Source organism: Pimephales promelas, chromosome 23 (genome assembly GCF_988280905.1).
Source record: "Pimephales promelas chromosome 23, fPimPro1.hap1.1, whole genome shotgun sequence".
NCBI lineage: Eukaryota > Metazoa > Chordata > Actinopteri > Cypriniformes > Leuciscidae > Pimephales > Pimephales promelas.
In genome coordinates, this window is record NC_142791.1 from 11535424 (window position 1) to 11548978 (window position 13555).

The window sequence follows — 13555 nt, forward strand, 5'->3', positions numbered from 1 at the left end:
AGATCTACATTTTGCTTCGTTTCGCTCAGACATTTAAAGGCATGTACATACACGCGGAATCATTTAACGGCGTAGACTTACACTAATACACACGGATAGCTAAAAATGCGTATGGATAACACGCCACTTGACTTGAAAGTGGCGTGTATGTTTACGCAAAATCTTTGGAAAACAGTCTCGACCAGTCGAACCACAAACTATTTTGTGGGGCTATTTTGAGCCTTTTTGGGGGTATTAACAAGCGATTTTTATTTTTCATTACTCTATGCCCTATATACTAGCATTATAAACTAAACAGTTTTTAGCGATAAATCTCTTTACAATTGATTATCATGAAAACAAATCTCAGAGAACAGTTGACAAGGTACCAATGTGTTTATTAGACCAAAGGTTTTGCGCCGGAGTTGTCCTTTAAAAGGGACAACGTTGCAACTTAGATTAGCTATATGTACCCTTAAATTACTTCTAAAAACCTTTTAGTGGTAAAAAAGATTCAAAGCTACCATTTTGAGGGCCAAGATTCATCGCAAAGGCAATTATGTCACTAAGCAATCAAAGACTATTTTTTCTTACAGCAAGATACAACTTTAGACTACAGAAATTTCCCAAAATGAAATGTACTTTAGGTTGCACCTTTATGTTCCCTACACCTCTCTGAACGTGTAGTGCAACCGAACGTGTGCATGTTAGTGTTCATGAGATGTTGTTTGGGATGCAAGGTGCAAACGCACTGGATGTGGTCCTCAGCTGCCTGGGGTGAGGCACAATCTTGTTGCTTCCACAGGAGGCGGGATGGGGAGCATGCTCCAATCACCCACGAGCCACTGCTGGAAATTTTATTTGTCAGCACATCTATCCGTATAAGCAGGGGACCAATGGCTGCAGAGGAAGTGGTCATTCTGTCACAGAAACAGTTGCCACAGAAGCAACATATTACAGCATTATCCAACCCCCCCTTGCCGTCATCTCCTCTCTCCCCTCCTTTGCCTATATTTGTCACTCTGAATCATTTTCCTTCAAGCTTTCAGCCATCAATGAATCGCAACCAACCCTGCTGTGGACCGACTCTTGCAGCTGGCTGAGCAAACCAGCATGGCTTCAGAACATCTGCCATATCTCGCATGTACACATATAATTCATACCCGTCGTTCTTTGCGATACAGCTTGCATTTTCTCCTCCCGAAATCTCTCTGTACCCCGCTCTGCTTTCTCTTTCTCTTTAGGGTTTAATCCTACTAGCTGTTTTCCCCTCTCTTCTCCTCTATCCCCACTGACTCCTCCCTCTTTGCTCTCATACTCCCTCACTCACGAACGAACACACTTGAACACAAGCACACATACATACGCAACCACACACACACACATACACACACGCACCCTCCTCCCCCATCGCTGCAGTGTCTCTTAACTGCCTTGGAGCTAACAAGAGGGGAAATAACACACCGACAATTATAAGAGGAGAGAGCACGACACAACGAAAGAGGGACAGTGAATGAGTGCATGTGTGAGAGCAGATTCAGACGGATCTGAGGATGTTGGCGATTCAGGACTAAGGGGACGGATCGCGCGCTCCCTCTGCCTCCCAAGTGAATGTTTGTCTGCAGTGTTGCTGGTGAATGGACGGCAAGCGGTGAAACGGTGAGGAAATATTTTCCTTTTTTCACTCTACTTTCCACACACCCTTATTCCTGTTGTTACACCCAGGCTAGCTTCCCTGGTAGTGTCCTTGGTTTTCGTTTTTGGCTTGGGAATGTGACCGTGTTTAGTAGCTCGGCCAGGAGAATGCTATTTTCCTCCATCTCTGTGAGGTGATGCTCAGGGATGATGCTAAAGCAGATTGGTTCACCAGTGTATATTTAAGGACTAAGCATCTTCAGTTTCGAGCCCACGTATTGTACGTAAGTGATTCAGCTTGTGCAATGTTAAATGGTCACATATTATTGAATCTCAAATGGAGCAGTGCACTAGGTGTAGTGTGTTCATGCCACGCTCTGCTGGCTGGTGAATATGGAAGGAGCTGGATTAGGTGCACACCCTGTGTAAAGACAGAGCTGCTGTTTCTCCTGGCAGTGTAGCGAAAGCCCGTGTCAATATTCTCCTTTCGGCCATACCTCCTGCTGATCTTTGACTCCAACTGCCCAAACGTTAAACAACGACACGTTTGCTCCCCATTGATCGCCGTTGATGTGTTTGCGTGTGCCAGAGGCGGGTCCGTGGATCCCCCGGTGGCAGGCCCCCTTCCCCAGTGAGTGTCATTTGAAGTATTTTTGCCCTGTCTAAAATTCCTGGGATTGTTATTAGGGCAGCGGAGGACAGTGTAGCCTAGTGACAGGGTTGTGTGTGCATGTGCGAGGGAACCTGCACAGGGAGAGGTTAGGTGTTGGGGGGAGGTATAATGGTGGAGAGATAGTAGGGGCAGAAGGGCGGAGGATGATGCGGTACAAAAAAACGAAAGGAGAGAGCAAGATAAAATATATCTTTGCAAGAACCTGCCTTTTCTTCTTTGCAAGAAGAAAATATATCTTTGCAAGAAATATCACAAGCAAGGAAACGGATGTACGGGGAGGCCCATGGACCCATTACAAATGAAGTCTCATTAAAGTCTCGATTGTTTCTCCTACAGTAAATACCAATGAGATTAAAGGAAAAGCAAATTGCCTCTCTTGAGTAAAGAGAGTTTGCTTCTCTAGTGTAAAAGACTCTGGCATGTAGCGAGTTTCTCAGCAGTGTCTCAGACTGTGCCTAGAAGCTAAAGTCAGAAGTTTCAATGTAAACGCAATTATTTCACATTCCTCTTATCCAAAATAATTTGAGCTATGGTATTGATATCATTGCTCACTCAGTTCTTTAAAGTAGAAGGTTCCTAAAGTTTTTTTTTTTCAAAGCGATACCATACATTTTTAAACCAACAGTGCTTAAAGTCTCTTTTTTAAATATTAATAATCTAAAGAACCTTTTTCTACACACTAAAGAATCGTTGTGCAATAGAAATGTTTATGATACCACAACCTTCGTTTTTTAGAGTGCATTTTTGTTTGTCCTAAGGATTTTTAGGAGAAACATCTACATTAAATTAAATGTAGCTGAGCAGTATGATTTTCCTCTGGGGACGTTTGGGAGCGAGCAGTTATGTTAGCTATGTTCACTTCATTAAATTACTGTGTTGTTACTCATAAAGACTGGGAAACACAGACTATGTAAAGATGAGCTGATACTGCCATCACACACACACACAACCCACAAACTGACCAAACTGCAGGATGGTTGTGCAACATCAGCTTAGAACCAGTTAATATATGTACATCCTGTGCTGTCGTCTGAAATGAACGCCGTTTCGGGAGGCGTACCCTCATTTTAATATGGCTCTTCATTTGCTTATACGAATGCGAGGAAAATTATGGATGTCTAAACACAGGAATATCTGTCAGTGATATTCAAACACTATAACCATCAACATCAACATGATCACAATGAAAGCTCAGTCTCAAATGATGGTTAAAAATAAACTTCACTTGATTACCAGGTAGCTCATGTGAACCGAAACTATGCCGTAAACAAAACCATCTAAAGCACAGAACGTCGGATTGTTATGCATTTGGGTCATGTTTTAAAAATACCTGAGCTTGCTGCTTTGATAGCAAAGCACGGCATGCACAAGAATTTCACGAAATTCGTATTTTAGAAAAGAAAGTCACATTTATTATTAAACATGCTTTTGTTACTGAAGTGTTTACTGGAGTGTTTAATTTTTTTGCCATCACACTACATAAGTCTGGTGGAGACTAAATAATTCTGCCCTTCGTATTGAGAGTACCCTTAAAAGACAAAAATGGGATGCAGGAAAATAATCGGGAGAAAGAAATTCTAGTTTAGGTTCAACACTGATAGGAAAATTCTTGAAAGGGAAATGCCAAAATATACACATGCTGCTTTCAGAGTGAATGCTTGAATGATCATAACCAGTTTTTGGCACCACAGTAGTGGTTTGGCAAAACACCTCGCTGGTGACCTTACATGCTCTGATAGCCAGCTGTTCATTAATGCTCAGGACAAATCACACATCTGCCATTGAGGATACAGTTTCTAACGGGTACTTCTTATTAAAACAGTAATTAGTTTTATTCATCATTCCTGATGTGTTGTTTATGATTCCTGACTGTTTTGCAATAAAATAATTGACAAGGTTTGCGGACAGTTAGATCATCAATAATGCTTAAAGCGAATGGTGATTGTTTAATAGCTCAAATGTGAAGCATTTTACAAGCATGCTAAATCTACACTCAGGAAGTCGGCCAGTCTCTCTAAATTTATCATCATTATATCCTTAAAGATGATGTGTGTAAATTGTTAAAATAATGTCTTTTATCCTAGTTTAATGTGCAGTGGTTGACTTACCAGAAAATGGTAACACTTGGTACTTTCAACATTTCACTCTTTGAGCGTTTTGACACAGCAACACTGGCTCAACCAATGGTGTGTGTTTGGGGCGGGGCAATCTGTTTGTCTAACCAATGGAAGATAGACAGAGTGTTTGGAAAATGATTAAAAAAAAAACAGTCAATTAACTGCATCGAAATCGCTACAGTATAGGCAAAAAGTCCATGGATGACCTACTATTTCCGGAGTGATTCTGAAGTGCGCATGCGATGGGCATTTTACTATGCCATGAGGCCACGGGAGATAATTTGTGGATGGCAGTGAAGCGACGCAACGCTGGTAGGTCACATGATTATAACAACATGCCGAATGTAGTATGTCCGAATTGAATTCATACAATATAGAATGTGCTTTTAGCCATTGTGTAGTTACTTATTTAAAATAAGTTCCTAATTAAGAGTATGTAATTTTGGAACTGGTGCCACTAATGGCATAAAATGGTCTTTTGTGGACAATGGACAAATTATACTTTTCTTTTTACATTAAACTTTACAGTCATAACTTACCCTCGAGTTGATGAAAATATGAATATTTCTTCTTTAAATCAAAAGATGAAATTCTTAAGACAACGTTTTACATGTTGCTGTTTTACATGTACATACTATGTGGACTGAATTATTCAGTTTATATGAACTGGGTCAATTTATTCATAAAAAAATCTCAACAGAGTGATCCATTCGGACATCAGTTCTACAAACCTGTAAAGACTTCAAATAACTTCAAATAATATAGTGCACTGCACAACTGATCACTGGACCACTTTTATGGTGCTTTTCTATCCTTTTTGATATTTTAGTCCCCATTCAGGGCACCATGACATCATGACTTTTGCGTATACACTTTCAAGTCAAGTGGCATGTTATCTATACGCATTTTGAGCTATCCACGTGTATGCGTGTATGTCTATGCCATTAATGTCCGAGTGATTCCGAGTGTATGTACACACCGTTAAATGTCAATCTACATCTGAGGACCGATATTTTTTTTCCTAGGATGATGGGGAAGATTGATAAATGCTATTCACCCCAGTGATGGGTAGGTTTAGGGACGGGGTTGTGGTAGGTCATATATTTATATATACAGTAAGACAACGGCGTTCATAAACACGCTGAAAAGCGATTATGTTGATAGCACGCCAAGTGTCATACACATGCAATTTCACAAGATCAGTCTGTCAATGGAATAAACTCATACAGCTTTGGAAAGACATGAAGATTCTGATTGATCATTCCAATCATATGACAAATAATAAGCTCTCCTTTCAGCTGGAGTTTCTCTTTAAGAGATATTATGTTGAAAAAAATGCAGAGAGCATATTGTGCAAGACTTGTCTTCTGATATAGATTGGCTAGAATTGGAGTAGCTACTCGGTGAAGTGGACTGAAAGGGCTTTTCTAAGTGAGAGCACGGAAAATCCAACACTCTGACAATCTGAGGTGACCAGGCCCTTGTTTTATAGAAACACATGTGAGAGAGGCCTTTTGTTGAATTGAAACCAGTCATTAGCTATAACCAAGTGGTCTCCTAATAAGAAGCCCTGTGGAATTCTATATGATATAAGTCATACCCAAGTCTTAAGTTGGTTCAGTTAATGTTTTAAGATTGTTAGAAGAGTGTTAGAAGATTCAAAGTAAAGCCAAGAGCTTATGCTCTTTCGATCTGGAGGAAAAGTTGCCCGATTTGTTGCCATAAGTGGGACAGGCTTGACCTCATGTTACTGTGAACTAAACTAACAGGCCCTGCTTATGCCATTCCATCTTGAACAAGGATATATTCTTGGTGATCAACACGATAAAAATATACACGGCGTTCTTAGCATGTTGTTTATCACTGAGTAGATGATTTCCAGAGTGTTCTGATTGGTTACAAATCAAAAGACACAAGGTAACGGTAAAAGCATGACATTTTAAATGATGCCAACCTCCCGTTCATGCTAAGTTTGCATCTGTATCACCTTTAGGCTACATGTTTGCTTATTGCACCTTTATGCGTGTTCATTTACAAAGCAAAGTGATTTGGCGCAAAAGTACAGTTGTCATGACATCAGCAGGATGAAATGGATCCGACTGTTAATTCTGTGGTCAAGATCACATTTCTCCTGATGAGTCAACTCAGTATTGGCTTTTGTGTACATTCATTATCAGCAGTTTGTTTCACAGGGCAGTTTTGCATATCACAAAGAAAAGGTTTCATAATACTGTGTGTTAAAATGTGCAGAAGGAAGTAGGTTCGAGAACTGAAATGACATGTTCTATTTTGGCTTTTAGAAACAATGTTATTGTGAACTTTATCTGCAGTAGATAGAATATATTGGTTTATTCTTATAAGAACATTTACATCAAGTTAAATACTTTCAAAGCATTTTTAGTTAATACATTTACTAATACATTATTAAAATCAAGAGTTGTTAATACATGAGCTAAAATGATCTAACAGTGTATTGGATTTTTATTAATGTTAAAGTCCCCGTGAAATCAAAATTGAACCTATTTACTTTGTTAGCGCATATTACTAGTCTTGTGGTGAACAATTAATCCGTGCAAGTAAATATATATTAAAAAAACGTTTTACCTTGGTAATCTTTAATCAAAATCTGAAAAGTTACTTCCGGTCTGGAACGGTTGATGACGTAGGTTTCACAGTTTGGGTGGGGAAACGCTTAACCACTCCCCTCAAACCGTTAGTTTGCTATGAGCGAGAGATGGAGAGGAGGAGCGCTAGAGTAAAACCCTGCCCTCTGTTCAATATTCCGTTTCACTTGGAAATACGTCACAGCACGGGAGAAAAATCGTTTGCAACTTCCGGTTCACGGGGACTTTAACAAAGATGAATAAATTCTATACAAATGTATTGTTTTACTTTTTTTGGAATTTCATATATATATATGTTAATTAAATAAAAAATTTTCATCTATTATGTTTCAAGACTAAGTTTTATGCTCTCAGAATGTTTGTAATTTTATCAAAATGTATTTGTCACTATGTAATTAAAAATGATCAAATGTAACAAAAAAATATTTGCATTAGTAGCCTATTATTTTATAGAAGGATTTTGTAAATATTCATACTTTTTACAGAAGATTTTTTGTTCCATTAGTATCACCAAATGAAACAACAAAAATAATGATAATTTCAAATAGGTTTCCTGAACACTCCCCCTTCTTCCACTGGTTGGACAAACAGATAGCCCCTCCCCCAGATTCACTCCATTGGTTGAGCTGTTGCTAGGTTGAGTTGGTCAGAATAGAGAAACAGCAGTTTTTACATTTTTCAGGGAAATAAATCTACAAATGGCTTACTTATAGTCATCCAACATTAAACTGGAATAGATGAAAGTATTTAAACATGGACTACATTTACCTGAAAAATAGAAACTCATTTGCAAGTGCTGCACGCATGATGTTTTGAAACTAAAGCTGTAAAGGTGAGCATGTTGGATGAGCCATTGGTCAAGCATGTCTGTATGTGTTGTCTGGCTCTATTACTCAGAAATGGCACTTGGCAGGCAGAGGACGCACGTCCTCTTATCTAGGTCAGCAGGTACGGAGAGGGACTCTGAGGTGTTTGCATCGTTTTTGTGTACACACGCCACCAAGGGAAGTGGCTTTAGAAGCTTTAACAATACCTGAATTAAACAATGGTTTAACAAAAAAAAATCACATAATAATGTATTGCCTCATAATGACATGTTCGATTAAAAAATCTAGCATATCAACTGGCTTATTCGCAATTTATTTAGACGAAGTTATACACGTGCAGTCATTTAATCACATTTTCGGCTTACGTGAACCGCATCCAACTTTAATGACATAAAGCAGATTTTAATGTATCAGTCAGAGTTTGATGAGCTGAGAGGTATTTTCATACAGATTATACAGTGAGGGATTATGCCATTTGTATGAATGGATTGAGAAACCCTGATCTAATTGCGAAGTATTGTCATCACACCTGATAAGAACACCCCCTTCCTAAAACCCCCCCTCCCCATTTTTACTTGCAAAATTAATATATTATTATTTTTAAATGTTATATAAACAACAGGTGCCACTATATTCTTACTGTATATACACTGTATAAAGATCTCATTTGCATAAATTCCATTTTCCAATACATTCCATTTATTCCTGCCTTATTTATAAGCAAATTAAGGAGACTTAATGGATAACAGACTTAACAGTTGATGCTTAAATGAATCATAACTCCATTAAGTCTCCCGGACTATGAAAGAGCATTTCTGAGCGATGTAGTTTTCTTCTGGGACTGCTGCAAGAACCGTCCTACAGTATTTGTGTGTGTGTGACCGAGCATAGATGAGCTAAGAGGGTCCTCTTTTCTGTTCTCATTACGCACAGAGCATCATTGTATTCGTCTGCATGGCTGTAACAGCGGTCATATGACTGAGGGGTAGGTGGAGGGGTGCCATCACCCCATGAGCTCTCCTTCAGTCATATGACCACTGTTATGGCCATGCAGACGAATACAAAGGTGCTCCACATGATGCATAGGGTTTGAGTAAGTCTAACCTTGCCAATGTTGTCAAATAAATAGGCGACCTGAACTATTAATGCTATGATAGTAAAACTGCTGTGCTAGCATACTGCTACAGTTATGTTTTGCGCAGGGAATATTCCAGGTTCAACACAAGTTAAAGACCACATGAAATTGTTTAACGGATATAGTCTTATATTTCCTGTGTTGTATGGTCCTAACAGGAACTTTTGGTGGGACATGTTCAACAACTCGTCTCCCAAGGCTTTAGCAATGTCACACTGGTGAAACATGACTTGCTGCTTGCTAGTCGGTTGCATGTGGTATTGGGGGAGGGACGTTCACATTCTATAGAGCATTTGATGGATAAAAATCTATGTAGTGCAAGAGGAGTCATCAATATTTTTTGATTTTTTGATTTTTCTTTTATTTGTTTTGATGTAATTTTGAATCAATATGCCATGAATGGATTTACTGGTGAACCCTCAGACTTCTCTATTCCGGCCTTTAACCCCATCCCTTTCTTACAATCAACCGCAAGTTGGCATTCAGATCTGACTCCATCCAATCAGCAACCAGATAGAACCATCTGTTTTACTTGGATGCACATCAATAATAAAGACAAAATGAACTGTGGTGCTATATAAGCACCATTATGTCAGCCATTTACCACTGGTGGGCCAATTTTCATGGGTAAAATCATGCCTTTTCGATAGGAATCCACATGATCTGGAAGTTCATGTAAGGACGAACGATTTCACCATGCTTAGTTTTAGAATTTGGTCCTGTAAATTTTCTGCAGTGACCGACAGAAAGCTTTCATCTCAGCAGTGCTTCATACTTCACTACACTATTGACAACAGGCAACAGACCTTTTTGCCTGCTAAATTTAACTTGAACGCACCATTAGACGGTTAACACTATCGGCCATTACTGTCAACTTATTGGTCATCATCATGAAAGTTGTTTATTTGCATGCGTTTTAAAGCCATGACAATCTATACTCCTGATATGTGGTTTTCTGAGCGCACACACCTGAAGCAAAGCTGGATGTCACGTCTTATTGTGCTTAAGCAAACAAATACACACAAGGTTATGTCAAAAACACGTACAGTTCACATAAACACAGGCGGTCATGCCTGTGAACGTAAACAGCAAGTAAAGAAATCGTATGTGTTTATTAGATCTGTGTATTAAAGTGAAAGAAGCAGCGTAATATGCAGAACTTACTGCTGGATAGGCTGTTAAAATGAATTAAACAACAAAAGAAAAACTGAAAATCACTTAAAGGTTCTCTAAGCGATGCTGGGCCAAAACATTTTTTGTCACATACATCAAACGTCTCCTCACTATCGGCTAGCTGCCTGTCCCCTAAACACACTGTAAAAAAACGTGGTCTCTGTAGACACCACAGGCTCCACAAACGGCAACAAAAACAATCATGTCTCACCCGGACCACGAAACCTAACAAACAGTGTTCCAGCCAATCACTGGCAAGAAGTATTTGAGGGTGGGTCTGGGGGGTTAGTGCGCGTGCACATGAAGGGGGTGTGTGTGTGAAGGAGAAAGAAGCATAAGAGGGAAGTTTGAAAAATGGCCGAAACACGACCAAAGAGACGTCGTTCTGAGGAACAAATTAAAAAGAAGATTGAGTCGGATAAAGAACGTGTGAAGTTCCGAATTTACATCGGTAGCAAAGCTTTTGAACGATGGCGAGAACTCCGGCGGCAGAAGGGCTTCCAGTCCGACATTCAGGTTGCTCTGTTTTTGCTGGACAGGTGGGTAACGTTAAATAGTTTTTTTTTTCTTCTAAATTGACGATTATGTTCGCCAAACCCACACGCTATAATTAGCTAGAAATGCACATTCACAATTATTTCAGGAAGGACGGAAGGGAGGGGGAGGAGATGAGATACGGAGGAGGGAGGGTCTAGCTAGCCTCCGATTTGTTTGAAACTATTCCGAACGTCAACACCCAGGATCGCTCAGAGAACCTTTAAGTCTCTTGACTGAAAAACTTTAGTAGCTTTAATGAGAATACATTTCTTACTTGAATGCTGCTGTTAAATGCTCTGGTGAGGACATACACATGGCAGACTGTGTAAAGCGCTCTCAGAGCGGGGTCTATAATAGGGCATAATCTGTCTGCAGTTGTGGGCGGGGCCTAAGTATATGTGACATTACACAGCTAAAATCTGCAAACGGTTAGTCCACTAAAACTGTTCACTTGAAGGAGTGGATGAAAACGAGTGAGCAAATTCGAACAGCCGTTGAGCGTCCATCAGTTTTACACTCAATAACGTCCTATTTGATGGTATAGGGGGTGATTTTGGATTCAGCCCTTGTTTTGAGACACTGCTTATGATTTATGGGGATTTAAAAAAGAGGATTGGGTGGATTTTTCTGACACACATTTATGTTCAAACACCATGTAGAAGTCAATTTTGCATTATAGGTTCCCTTTCAAATAATTTATTGACAAAGTGATTGTAATCAACATTATGCTTTATCTATCGATTGTGCAAGTGTTGCACATTCCGTCAAAGTCAGGTACATTCTTGTCTGACAACCTTTCATAAGCATCATTCTGGCCAGTTTTGTGCCAATACGGTCTGTGTTTACAGTGAACAGTGAAATCACACCCCAACTAAGTGCAGCCGCTAGGGCTAGCGCAGAGATAAACCGACCCCTTCCTTCAGAAACCTGCTGTGCCTCAAAACGGCTCATATCTTATCAAAGCTTGAATTTGAAGTGAACATTACACACAACCAAAGCAGTCCTCAAAGATAGATTAGCAACATGTCGCTCTTGAGCTTGGTCAGACCTCTTTTGTTTTCCTTTATTTGACAGCGGTTGAGGTTAAAAGGTTGTGGACAAACGCAGACTGTTAGGCTCAGAACTTAAAGTCCAACCAATAGTTGGTACACCATTTCCCTCTCTTCAGTTCAGTCTGGTTTCCCCTATATAGACGGTTCCCATTAGCAGTAATGCAAAAACATTCACAGTACACAGACGTGCATTGTCAGGGCAAGAAGCACATGTGACTGAAAACAACACTTTTAATAGGGGCCAGGCCATGCCCCTACCTCTCATGAGACCCTTTATGGCAAAAACAGACCTGCTATACAGTCGCCCACCATCAACGCTGGCCCCAGCCAAATCAAAAGTCTTCTGTTTTGGGACAGCTATTGACTGAAACACTGCCACTCATTGTTTCTCGTGATGTTTCTACTGTGATACAACAAAGCTGTGTCCTTTGAGCAAAACATCTTGGGTCAGTTTTGGGCCATGAGTGTACAAAGCTTTGGACAAATGTGATTGTTTGAAGCTCATCATGTGACGCCCCCACATTCATTTCCAATGCATACGATCCCTTCATCCAGACGTGATGAAACGCATGTGCCTGGAACACTCTGAAATTCATAAACATGTTAAATATACTACTTTCCACAACGCTTCACTCTTTTTTGTTTTTCCCGTAGTGAGCATAAAAACCTTTTTAAAGACTTTGGCTAGAGGCCAAAATTAAAATTCACAGATTGCCAAATGCTTTTGGAAAAATAAATAAAATTTGCAAGGTAGCTGCATGGTAACTATCTAGCATATTATGCTGCAAGTAAAACCCGATCTCATGAGAAAACAGAACTATTTTGTGGTAATTTCGTACAATGTGATTTGATTTTCAGGAAAAAAAAACAGTATGAAGGTCCACCTCTAATCTTAACCCTCAGTTGGGCGTAAGCAGATCGCAAGAAAACGTACAACTGAGATTGTATTCACATGAATTTGCACCAATTAGCCAAAGCATATAATAGTTATAAAGTGACGAGTGTCACAATGGACTGCATCGTTTGTCGCAAACATAAATAAAAGAACTGATCAATTATTCCATTGTCATATGGACACAATTTGTTAATTACACCCCACTGGGTTAAGTTTAGGGGTGGACCTTAACACTTGCTTACATTATTTTTTCCCCAAATTTGTTTCAAATCACATTGTATGAATTCATATGAAGTTGCCACCTCATAAAATAGTTACATTTTCTCATGCACTTACAGTATAATATTCCAGTTAGACACCACAGAGCTAACTTGAAAGTAACTTTTATTTGAGGCTGAAATGTTCTTGCTCTGTGGCCCCTGGACTTTCTAAAGTTGATGCTTATATAGACTTATGACTAATTGAGCTTTCAGTGATGCTCAGTGGTTTATTAATATACTGTGACTTCAGACGAAGATAAGAGGAAAAAACTCTGACCTGACTGATTTAGTATTTTGATAACGACTTCAACCTGATAACCCGATGCTGTGTCTACTAATTCATTCTCATAAAGCTTTGTCTCATTTCTTCACCTCACACTCCACCCCAATCTTCACAACCTGTCATAATTAAAATATTCAAAGCACTATTACTTACAGTAAAGGGCCTTTATCTCTTTGATCCAGTACTTAGGCAGGACGTGACTCAAGTCTAAGCACTTGTCCCCTGGAAGGCCTAGTATCTTGTCATAAAAAAAGAACGGAAATTAAGCAGAATTTGTGATAGAAAGGGCACAAAGGAATGTAATAATAGGTTGTACTAGTAACCCACCAGGCATGGCCTTAAAGAAATAGTTCACATACAAATCA

General features: G+C 39.5%; 1 protein-coding gene across 2 annotated transcripts in view; it reads left to right on the forward strand.

The window, feature by feature from the left end:
- Positions 1-1049: 1049 nt before the first annotated feature.
- The window catches only part of gnaz (guanine nucleotide binding protein (G protein), alpha z polypeptide), a 48431-nt gene continuing 35925 nt past the window's right edge, over positions 1050-13555 (forward strand). For both annotated transcript variants that reach the window (XM_039676639.2, XM_039676637.2), the window contains exon 1: positions 1050-1638. The gene's annotated coding sequence lies outside the window, so the exon portion shown is untranslated. The remainder of the gene's footprint in view (positions 1639-13555) is intronic.